Genomic DNA, 12,452 nt, shown 5'->3' with positions numbered 1-12,452 from the left:
CTTTTAGAAAGTATATAGAAAGCTTTTGTAACATTATCTTAACTGTCACTTTTGATTAATGTAATGCATCCTTGCTGAATAAAAGTAGGCAATTACTTTCTTTATTTTTTTTCCCAAAAAATAATCTTACTAACCCCAAACTTTTGAACTGTAAGCCTAGTGTATAATGTTAAAAAAGCTTTCTATTTTAGATAAATGCTGTTATTTTGAACTATGGTTTGTTTGTAATGTGACTTTTTTCATGTATGACATTAAAATTATTTTTAGAATTAAATACATAAATAGGTTAAGCAATACAAATGTGTTTATGTCTGATAACCTTTTAAACACAAACTTAACTGCAGACACTGAAATGACGTACACTGTGTGATACAGTACAAATATTTTGAGTGTCCCTCATTTTCCTATAAATAACCACGATTGTCCCGCATTTTCCTTTTCTGAAGTTGGCAACCCTAACTGTCACACACACACATGCAGGAATACAAACAAACGCAAGCATGCACACACACTGACATCCACACGCACAGACACACACCCATACACACACACATACAAATCCACATGCACAGACACACACACAAACACACACGCGCACACACATGTACGCACGCATACATACACGCACAGACACACACACACACACACACACACACAGACACACACATACACAAACACACACACATACACACACACACAGACAGACATGCACATACTACTACTTTTTTTAGGTACATAAACACGCAATACAGCCAAATTGCTCCACGTCATTTCTTTTTGTGCAAAGCCAGTGCAGGCCTGAGCGGCGGTCATATTTTGTACCGCCATGCGGTACATCTAGTTGTAAACATCAATAACATATTTCAAATCAGCAAAAAAACAACATCCCAGCTAACAAAAATATGTTCTAAGAACTTTCCCATTAAGTTATGGAAATGTTATTTCCGAATGTTCTCTGAACGTTCAAAACATACAGTTTAAAAAAAAAAAAAAAAAAAAATTTCTTGGCTATACGAATGTTAAGGGAACATTCCATTTTATAATTTTGCAAACATTATGTGAATGTTACTTTTGAATGTTCTCTGAACACTCTGAAACGAGTAACATTTAAAAAAAAAATGTTAGATGAACATCCAACTAAAACGTTTCAGAAAAAAGTTCAGTAAACCATATATAAATAGTGTTTTTGTGCTGTATGTGTTTTGCCTTGACAGAAAACAGACTTTTGTACCACTCATTAATTGTAAATGTGGATTAACGGACACTATGCAGTGCGGCTCTAAATTTCCTGTTTATTTTTCTTAATTCTCCTTATTGTATGTCACAGAATGAGACACAAGTTTCAAAATGAGACACAAGTTTCATGAAAACAACTGTGGTCTAGACTTCAAAAAGAGGTTTTGGCAAAGAGCCGATTCCATGGACAAACGCCTCTCCAAAACAGAGATGGACTTCTGAGCTTTTGATTAGTGGGCTAAAATCTGACACCCACAGAGCTGGGCCTTATGTTGGTGCGCTTAAGCCCGTCCTACACCCAGGATGGCTGGAGAACTTTGAAGGCAAATAAGGCTTTCACAAGGCTTTCTGTCCCATGAAAGTGCTCAATGTTGGTGTCTCTCTCTCTCTCTCTCTCTCTCTCTCTCTCGATCTTTCTGTTCCTTTGTTGTGGAGATCATTCAAGAGGTGCAGGCCACATGTTCTGCAATCATTTGTGTCATGTTTTTATAATAGCGGCATACTTATAATTTTTGTGATCTTTGTTTTGCGAGTTGGAAGATTGGCAGTTTCTTCTTCATTTTTTTCTTTCTTTCACTTGTTTATGCTTTTTTTCCGTCCTGTTTCCTAAAGGAGGATAGGGCGGTAAGCTGCTGCTAGGCTGCAGAGAGCAAACGCTGTGATTGACATGAGCAGAGAGCTGAAGAAATCAGTCGAGGCTGAGTCTTTCTGGTAGGCGGATGAGTGGGGCGAACCAATCCTCAGCAGAGCTTGTTTTTAATTGCCGTCTGGTAAACATCAAACGTGAAAAAAACAGACGATTCCATCTAAAGATACAGGGTGTTTTGGAAAATACGTTACGCTGTGCGATTTCATCTTTTGCTTTATGCTGAACAACATATTGAGAGTTGATATATTCAGGTCATTCTCATGTCATTAAATACTCAGTGTTAACTCTAGTTTGCTTTGTTGTCAGAACTAAGTGCAGATGCTGAGGAGGAGTTTATACTTGAGGGAACGCTTAATGTTTTAATGCTTTGCTTTGTGCTAAATGTTGTTGTTTTTTTATTAAAGTTCAGTCAAAGTTGAAAATTATATCATTAATTAGCTACTCATCCTCATGCCATTCCAAAGGCAGTGTACATTGTTATATGTTCCGTGGAGCACAAAAGGAGACTATTTGAAGAATGTTCAAAACTCATTTGCATACAATGCAGTTCAAACTGACTGTGGTCCACAAATATATCAAATAAAATATCCATGTATTCCATACTTTTGGTCATACGTGGTCTATTCCTCACACAAAACTATTATATGGCTTCAATACGACTTGTAATATGATACAAAAATCATATGGCTCTACTTTTAAGGTGCCTTTTTTGACATTTTTGAAGCTTAGCAGCTGTGTTTACCAACAGTCATAAAGAATATTTTTAATGATCATATTTTGCATATCTTTTTTCCAAGAAGAATGTTGGAAAGAATGAATTATTAATGGCAGACAAAATTTTTGGTAAAATACACTATAGTTTAAAAGTTTAGGATTGGTAAGATTTTTTAAATGTTTTTGAAAGAAGCCTCTAATGTTCACCAAGGCTGCATTTATTTGATCAAAAATAAAATGAAAATTGTAAAATATTATTACAATTTAAAATAACTCTTTTATTCCTGTAGTGGCAAAGCATGCACATTTCAGGATCATTACTCCAGTGCCACATGATCCTTCAGAAATCATTCTAATATGCTGATTTGGTGCTCAAAAAATATTTCATATCAATGTTGATTGATATTTTTTGTGGAAATTTGATATTTTTTTCAGGATTCTCTGATGAATAAAAAGTAACAGTATTTATTTGAAATAGAAATCTTTCGTACTGTTACAAATATCTTTTATTGTCACTTTTGATCAATTTAATGCATCAATAAAAGTATTCATTTCTTTAGAAAAACTCTTACTGACAGTAGTGTACATATTATGCCTTTCGTTTAATCTCTTTTACATCTTTATTTCTTTTTTGCAGATTGCGGCCCATGTACCCAAGCATTTTTCATGTATAATGTGTGTCAAAAACACAGATTTTTGCCTCACATCACATAATGATCCAAACGACTCTGGTTGGAGTGATGTCAGGACTGCATGACCCTCGATTAATCCATTTATTTTCATTCCTCTATTTAAGGTTGCACATTGATTGGTTGAATCATTTCTCATTAGCCATGCTGCGCAGAAAATGGATGGAAGGGTGGGCGGCAATCAGACTCTGCTAGTGGTAGAAGCCCCACCCACACAGCCAGGTCCACCAGGGGCCCAGAGATGTGATTACAGTTCATTAACGTGGTGTGTGTACAGGGGGTGGGAAGGACACTGGTCATTATTGTGTTCGAATGTAGGTGGTGCCCTGAAACACACAGGAAGACGTGGGCAGCACACACACCCGTGCTGCAGCCCTTAAGTCCTTTGTGAGGAATATTGGATGCAGAGTTTGACTCTAGGGAGTTGGCAGTGCATAATTACTTGGACGCAAACAGACAGAAATTTGTGTTTTGTGCAGTGGCACTTTGCATTTGACAGGGCTATTTGGAGGGCTAGCTCATATTCTAAATTCAGCCAACAGTATTTAAGTACAAATTAACCACAGGTGTAATTCACAAGTCATTGAGTTCCTACATGATGGGATTTGTTTGTATTATATCTAATTTTCAACCCCTTATTCTGACCCTCTGTCTGAAATGATCTGTTTCTGACGGTCGGCTCCTTTAAGGCTTGTTGGTAAATGGCCACTGTTATGATTGGCTAACGTCATTGCATAGGAAAGAGTATCAACGCCCACTCGCTATTGCATGTGAGTAAGTGTTTTAAAAACATTATCCATATAAAACCGTCATTTACAGACAAAGTATGAAGTCATTTACTTACAGTTAGTGATACAGCTGCTGTCAGATCCAATAGAGTTGGCTGCTCCATCTTTCAACAAAAGTTTCTTTTCGAACTCTCCATTACACTGTGCCTCGTTAACAAAACAAAACGCTTTGAATAAACATTTCATCCTTTGACGCGATCCGGACGCCATTAAATATAAACCATCCACTTGTTTCATACACTGGGATCCTTGCAAAGTCACAGAGACGCAAACGAGCTGTTTAAACTGGACACATCAAAATGAACATTCTTTCACTCTTCCATTTGTCCTGTCGACAGACTCAAGCATGTGGAGTATGTCAGGAACTGAATGCGCATCTGTATACTGTATCCAGTGTAGACAGCGTCAGAGATTATAATGGGTTCTATTGACTTTTGATGCAATGTGAACATCCAGTAAGCAAATGTCAGCCCTTAAGTGACTGAATGCCAGTGGGCGGGGCCTATTGTGCGATGATGTATAACTATTAGTGATGTCTTGTTATGGAGGCAGGCATATGCAAATGTATTTGCCTGTGTGACATCACAAAATAAGCCAATATCAAAACAAGCTGTTTTTCGAGCCTGATTAAATAAATACTTTGTTCATAATGAGGATGTTTTTTTTTAAGATATGAAACTTAGGATGTTTTAATGTTACAAAGACCTCTTATATGCCAAAAGATCAAGGAAAATTTTATTTCTCATGTCATGACCCCTTTAATAATGACAGATCCTTAAAATATTACAGAAAACGGGAGCCAGAATCTTACAAAACCTGTCAAAACTGGCTGGGTATATTTTATATTTCCCCTGTACAGCATATTGGCGAAAGAGATTTGGTGTTTGCGCCGGTCTTGAGAGTGTCAAAGGTTTCTATTTACTTACAATGTGCTTTTGCAGCGTTGAGCAATGTTGCCAATCACAAACGTATCTGTTGATTTCTTGAAAACAATGGCCAATCAGACGTGTTTACGCGTAGATTCAGAGGCATACGGTAATTTAAGTATTACATACAACAATGCAACAATAATAAAACAATGCATTGACATTTACTTTTTACTTTTGATACTTAAGTATTTTTAAAAATGAGTACTTCTGTACTTTTACTTAAGTAAGAATAGGTCTTTACAACTTTTACTTGTAACGGAGTAATATTTGACCAGTAGTATCTATACTTTTACTCAAGTAAGGAAGTTGTGTACTTCGTCCACCTCTGCTGTTTATGCTGGGATGTGTAGGTTGTTGCCATGTTTCCTCTTTTTTTTTTTTGTTTCCTCCTTATAACCCTGGAGTTGGTTCACCCTCTGCCTGGGTTATGCTTGTCGGTACACGATCCGTTCCACCTGCACGATCCGTTTCACGCATGCGCGTAATTACGTACGTTAAATAACAAACGGGTTCTTATGGACGTATTTTGTTATTCTGTGCCGTGATGAAGACAGAAATATTATGTCTGTGCCTGTAACAGTTTTATACACTGCTGTCACGTTATTTGAGCTGTTTGAAGGCAGACTGCTGACAGTGAGTCGTGTTGACAGAGTTCAGGGAAAACTTCCTAATGTCAAGTTTAAAATGAATACGCGCTTACAGGGTGCAAATTTTAAAAGAGGATAACATGGTGTAGGCAACACCGATTTTTGTCGTTGTTCTCTGTATTGACAGCACTCCAAATTTACCAAAAAATGAGCTCAATGTTAAAATTGACCGGAGTTCTCCTTTAAGGTGCGTGACAAAAATACACGCGCACTTCAGTTAGTGTGTTTAAAGTGTTTAACTTACATGGCCGCATACTGCGATTAAAAACGGCGTACGCCACCTGTTTTAATACGAGTTGATTATAGTTAAGTATTGTGTTTACATGAGGTAAAGTATAATCGCAATATTGCTAAAATCCCATTATACGCATGCGTAGAACGGATCGTGCAGGTGGAACGGATCGTGTACCGACAATGCTCATCTTTGGTAGCTCCTTTGAAGGCATCTTGAGTAAAACAGCTTTATATTTAATGAAGCACATACGTAAGACCTGAACAGGTGTTGATTCCACCTGTTTTACAGAATACGGAAGTTTGATGAACATAACCCCTGTTGTAAAGTATTTAATGAGAATACTGCGAATGAAAGTTTTCATTCGCAGAAAAAAACATACGTTTTACTTTATGATAATTTTCATAAAAAAGCTGACAGCGTAAGTAGGTTTATCTACTCCATGCAGTGAACATAGCCATCGTAAAAGCAAAGCTACCTTGATGTGTGACAAGAGTTCCCTTGGGCAAAGCACTCTGGGAGCCATCTGTGTTCAAACTGCAGGGATTATACACTGCTCAATCCCCGTAGCAAATAAGGGAATTAGGATGAAATTTAATCATATACCAAATTATAGTCACTGACACGATATTACAGCCCCCCATGAGCTCTGTGTGAATGCAGCTCAAACTGATTGACTTAATCTCATTCCTCAACCTGATTTTGCGATCATGGTATCTCCCTTGCCTGGTATTCAGTCTCATTTCTGTTGGATTTCCCTGTGAGCATTTCATATTCACATTCTTGAGTGTTTATAGTCCTTTCATTGTGACTGTCAGGATGTCACATGCTTTGTTTATTCATTAACTGCTAGATATGACAGCATTCTTTTCATGCTTGCGATGCTTTCATGTGATTCCCTGTCTTGGTCAAGAGAGCTGTTGAACAAGTTATTGATCTTCCATTCAGAGCCTGTGTGGCCAGTCATTTAGATACTTTCATTTCTTTTTTCGAATACTGTATTTCTCATTGCAAAAGCTATATCATGTTCACAATTTATTCTCAAAGTCATATTGAATGAAATAAGTTGCCACTTGTTCTTTTCAAATGACACTTTGCCTCAGCCCAGCCACTTCTGAAACACTTGGTTTTTGCAAACATGCTGTTAAATGTAATTTATCATTGTATTAAAAACAGACAGTGTATTATTGGATGACCATTTACATGATGGTGCATGATGACATACTGTTTCCACTTTGAGAGCTACCGGAGATAACCAAAATTTGCAGATGGAAATAAAAATGTTATCTTTTAAGCTCTTAGAAAGTTGACATGCTTGATAATTTGTGTCAGCCACTGTAAATTTTTGGGATTGACAACCACATTTATTAACAGGTGTGAGTCTCAAAAAGAGAGAGAACCCGATATAATGCTACACATTTGATTTTGTTTAAGTCCACTTAAGCCATAAATGACTGTGTTTACCAAGATACTCACAAAGACGGGTATTTTGACACAATTTTATGAGTATTTGTCTCTTGCTGGTAAACAGCCATTTATGTCTTAAAGGGATAGTTCACCCTAATATGAAAATGAAGTCATGAACACCCATGGTGTTTTTCTAATGGTGTATGGCCTTCTTTCTTTTATGGACCAAAAGAATAATAATAACAAAAAATGTCCCGCTTGATCACGCTAGTCCATATAGCTACAGTAATGACAGTGAATAGCGACCAGCATCAAGCTTTTTAGAAAAGACCCAAAAGTATCACTGAATGGTCACATGCGACACGTGTCATATATTCCAAGTGTTCTGGGGACATACGATATGAAATTTAATGTATTAGGCCGTGTGTCCACCAAAGCGTTTTTTCACGTGGCTGGCGTGTTTTTCCAATTGTTTTCAATGGGAGCACCGCATTTTTAAAACGCCATTAGCGTAGCGAGGCGCTGAGTGTTTTTTTCACGCTGAAGCGTCGAGCGCTCTGCGTTTTTTACAGGTCGCCGAGAGTTGAAGAATGTTCAACTTTGTGTAAAACGCAGCGCTCATCACTGTCACTTTTTACCCAACCATCCAATCACAGTGGAGGAGGGGCGGGACTAATACCACACCGACCAACCGCCACATTCTGCTTGTACAACGTCAACAGATGACAACAACAAGCATAATAACGGAACAAAATCATTTAAAACAAGAGCCAGAGAAAATACATTACATTGTATCGACATTGTTATGTAGAATCAACACAGAAACAAAATATGTGTGAAATGAGATACTAGTAACACTCTCGCGGATATTCCGTATCATAACAAGCAAAGTGTCTCAACTGAAAAAAAACGCAATGCTGCCAAAACGCTCTCAAGCGCCCACAGATAGGCGTTTTCAGTAGAGCGCATAGCGTTTTCAGCTGGTTAAAAACGCTTTGGTGGACACACGGCCTTAGTGTCTAGTGTCTCCTTTCACACATATTTTGTTTCTGTGTTGATTCTATATTAAAATGTCGATACAATGTAATGTATTTTCTCTGGCTCTTGTTTTAAATTATTTTGTTCCGTTATTATGCTTGTTGTTGTCATCTGTTGACGTTGTACAAGCAGAATGTGACGGTTGGTTGGGGTATTAGTCCCGCCCCTCCTCCACTGTGATTGGTCGGTTGGGTAAAAAGTGACAGTGATGAGCGCTGCGTTTTACCCAAAGTTGAACATTCTTCAACTCTCGGCGACCTGTAAAAAACGCAGAGCGCTCGACGCTTCAGCGTGAAAAAAACGCTCAGCGCCTCGCTACGCTCATAGCGTTTTAAAAACGCGGCGCTCCCATTGAAAACAATTGAAAAAACACGCCAGCCGCGTGAAAAAACGCTTTGGTGGACACACGGCCTTTAAGTGACAACAGCCTAATTTACCTTCTGCTGCGCCTATTTCATTAATGTTAAACAAAAACAAAAGACAAAGAGAAAATAGTTGGATGTTTTATTGCAGATATTTTTAAATGTCATTTAACACTACATGTAAAACAAAACAAAAAAACAATAATTATCATCCACGTTTGTGTGGCCTATTGCTTTCATTGATAGGCCCCTAGTGAAATTGCAAAACTCTTAAAAACCAACTCAACTCTTAAAATGATTTAGCAAATACTTTACTTGTTGAGGCACTTCAAGGGTTGATACCAGACATCTGTTCACAGATCCTCTTCTTCTTTGCTCTTCATATAGGTCAATGATTCTCCAGTGTATATAACTGTGTATATGAGTGTGTGGCACTCTGGGGTCACAGCACTCCACTCCACGTCCCACGCCAAGCTTGTTTTTTTTAGAATTCTCCTTTCAGTTCCCTTCTCACATAGAGATACGCCTATTCATGAACAAACACACAATAAACATTTACTCTCTTACACAGGAAGTTTGTAGTCTATTTACACTGTCATTGGTCATGAGGGGACATGCTTAAAAAATCCATAAAACGTTCCAGGATATCTGAGGGAACTTTAACACAAATCTCAGATCCTCTGTTTAATTTATTTTTCAAATTTGCTTTTCAATTATCCCATGATCATTGTTAGCGCCTTCCTTTCATTTTCTTTTTCTTTCTTTCTTTCTTTCTTTCTTTCTTTCTTTCTTTCTTTCTTTCTTTCTTTCTTTCTTTCTTTCTTTCATATTTTGTTAAATATTCTCTAAAATAAACTTTTAAACTATTTTTGGATAAACTACATTACCGTTAAAAAGTTTGGGTATGGGTTTTTAATGTTTTTGAAAGGAGTCTCTTATGCTCATCAAGGCTGTATTTATTTGATCAAAAATTCAGTAAAACAGTAAAATTGTGAAATATTATTTCAATTTTCTATTTTAATATATTATAAATTGTGATTTATTCCTGTGATGGCAACGCTGAATTTTCAGCATCGTTACTCCAGTCTTCAATCACATGATCGTTCAGAAATCATGCTTAATATGCTGATTTGGTGCAGAAGAATAATTTATCAATTTATTATTATTTATTTATTTATTTATTATTATCAATATTGAAAACAGTTGTGCTTCTTGAACAGCATTTATTTTAAATAAAAATCATTTGTAACTATATATAAAAGTCTTTATTGTAACTTTTGATCAATCCAATGCATACTTGCTGAATAAAAGAATTCCTTTTTTTATTTATTTTTTTGTTTTTATTCTTACTGACCCCAAGCTTTTAAATTTTTTTTATTATTATTATTATTTTTTTAATGAAGTCTTGATTTTATTCTATACTAATATTAATATATATTTTCTAATAATGTATTGGGTGTTTTCTATACAGCTAGTCACCACACTGGCCTATTAACTATTGTAAAACAGATAAACCAACCCCTAAAAACCATGTAAAAACTAAACAAACTACAATTGGCAACCTTTCTTGTCAGTCAAACAGGCCTTTCTTGTCCAAGTGGTTTTTGATTATAGCATAAGTTATAAAGTGAATCAGACTGCTGACAGTCAAAAGTCTGGCTATCTGGCTATTTGAATCTTAAATATGTAATCATATAAAGTCCATGGCAGCAGAGGGCTCAGCCAAAGCATCAGAAGTCTATCACAGAAAATAATTTTCACCAATGTGAGCGATGACCTCTGACTCCACACTGGAGCCATGGGAAAGTTTGCTGGGAAATCTTAGACCGACACACAGCCAGACGGTTCCAAGTCCCAGTCCCTATCTTTGGATGCCAGATACCCCCCACCCACACCAAAACACACCCAAGCGCTAGAAATCAGCCTACGCTTGCACACACATGCTCTCTCACAGATATATTCACACAAAAACACAGATGTGCGCAGCTCACCCACCCACACACACTCCCAAACTCTCGAACGCACTAAACATAAATACCTGCCCACACTTGCACACGTTTACAAAGATACCCAAAGACATAAAGTTCGTTCGCATGAATTTCCACGTTCAGCTATTTCCCTGCATGCATGCATCTAATCCTTGCATCGCCCTCTCACACAGCACAATTCACACACTCTCTGCCTCCCTCACACACATACTTTAAAAAAAAAGGTGAAATTCTGGTTGTCTTTGTTCGTGTTCACCTTTGTGGACGTTCTCTCTCTCTCTTCCTCTTCTTCTCCTATGCACCATAACGAGTGTGAATTGCGTGTTTATATGTGTGTGTGAGTGCGGGCGTCGTGGTGTGGAGAGGGAGGTCTTAGATGCTGAATAACAGTAGTGTGTCTCTAGCAGCTGTGTGTGAGAGCAACCGAGTGCAGAGCCGTGTGGGCGTCCTCAGCGCGGCGACCATGCAGAGACTGTCGGGCTCAGACCGGGCCTTGTGGCTTGTAGCCACCACACTAATTGGGTAGAGTTGAAGTATATGCTCTCCACAGCCTGAAATACACCGCCAGTAAAAGTCTGAAGTACCCACAATGCTCGTTTCACACAGTGTCTTGTGTTACAGGGGATTCAAAGTTTTATAGAATGCATTTTGATGTGAATTTGGCCTTACAGGTATAACGAAATTTGATTCAAACTCCTCAGTGGAATGATTTGATGCATATTTCAGTCTCACAAAAATATTTCTCATGTGATTGAATCAGAACATAGCTCTGTCGCAGTCATAAATAGATAAAAAGATTTGAATGAGAATGAAGCAATAAGCAAAGAGAGGCCGTGAGGGATGTTCCTTGGCATGATGTGAAGCAGAGCAGTGTGAAGCAAAACAACAGAAAAATACACCAATGTTCAATAAACAGTTACATTTATTGATGATCAAAATTGAAATAAATAATTTTTAAACAAGCCAAAAAAGTGAATTGGTCTCCTTGATGAAAAAAACATGAGCTTAGGCCAGCCTAAGTTGGTTTGCTGGTCTGCTGGCTGGTTTTGCACTTTTAATCAAAGTTTCTTTCTGAATGAATTCTGCAGTGATTAAAGGGTCATAAATGAAAATTCTTTGATTAATTACTCAAATTAGTCGCTCCAAACCCATAAGACTTTCGTTCATCTTCCGAATACAAATAAAGATCTTTTTGATGAAATCTGAGAGCTTCCCGTTACTACATTAACAGACACGCAACTACCACTTTGACGCTTTAAAAAGTCCATTAAAAAAGTTCATAAAGAATTCATATAAACATTCATCAACTCAAGCTCAAGCATCTTCGCTTCAATGAGGTTCATTCTCCTGTTACGCAGCACGTTTGAGCTCCAATGAGGTTTGTTCTCGAGTGTCAAGCAGGTTTGGTAGAGCTTCTGGTAATGTATTAATTCCGCCGTCACATCTGAGCGTGAAACGCTGCTTGGATAGTTTCAAGGTATAGTTAAAAATAATTAATAATACAATAATAATTGAATTGTTCATATGTGTTTATTCTTGTTAGAAGATTATAGGCCAGCTGGCCAAGGTGATCTTTTTTTCAGAAACAACACTAAATAGATAACAGGCCCACTATTATTATAATTAGCCTAATATATTTTATTTCCATGAATACCATTAATGTTTATTATTTCGAGTGATTATATTGAGTCTGAAAATCCAGACCCACCTATAGCACACATTACCTTATAAATATAAATAAACATTTAAGTTGAATAATAAGCAATAAAATTC

The 12,452-nt window shown here is 37.2% G+C and overlaps 1 long non-coding RNA gene across 1 annotated transcript; it reads right to left on the bottom strand.

Annotated features, from left to right (window-relative positions):
• Positions 1-8,818: 8,818 nt before the first annotated feature.
• On the bottom strand, positions 8,819-11,053 carry LOC311087950. Its single transcript, XR_014607397.1, has 2 exons — positions 10,936-11,053; positions 8,819-9,217 (listed from the first exon to the last, which is right to left on the bottom strand). It is a non-coding gene; the product is annotated as an uncharacterized lncRNA (long non-coding RNA).
• Positions 11,054-12,452: the final 1,399 nt, after the last annotated feature.

This window comes from Abramis brama (genome assembly GCF_963993115.1).
Source record: "Abramis brama genome assembly, chromosome: 8".
Classification (NCBI taxonomy): Eukaryota; Metazoa; Chordata; class Actinopteri; order Cypriniformes; family Leuciscidae; genus Abramis; species Abramis brama.
The sequence above is the reverse complement of the archived record's forward strand: the minus strand, read 5'-3'. Positions and strand labels throughout refer to the sequence as shown.